This window comes from Merops nubicus, unplaced genomic scaffold (genome assembly GCF_000691845.1).
Source record: "Merops nubicus isolate BGI_N331 unplaced genomic scaffold, ASM69184v1 scaffold48237, whole genome shotgun sequence".
Taxonomy (NCBI): domain Eukaryota; kingdom Metazoa; phylum Chordata; class Aves; order Coraciiformes; family Meropidae; genus Merops; species Merops nubicus.
This window is the reverse complement of record NW_008620542.1, coordinates 7,252-7,507: the sequence shown is the minus strand read 5'-3', so window position 1 is coordinate 7,507 and position 256 is coordinate 7,252.

Below are 256 nucleotides of genomic sequence, written 5' to 3'. Positions count from 1 at the left end.
GCGAGGGGAAAGTTGCGGGGTCTCGTTACTGCTGCGGAGTGTGCTCGGGGGAGCTCGGGTTGGCAGCCCCGGGGCGGGGGCCTGAGCGTGCTGCTCGTGAACCCCCGTGACGGGGCGAGCGTTGGCCGCGGGCGAATAGTCGTAGCGGGGAGGGGGCTTTCTGGGCCGCTGCTGCGCGTCCCGCGTCCCGGCCGGGTGCGGGACCTTGTGTCCCCTATGAGTGCACGGCCGTGAGGTCCCCGAGGTGCAAGGCCTT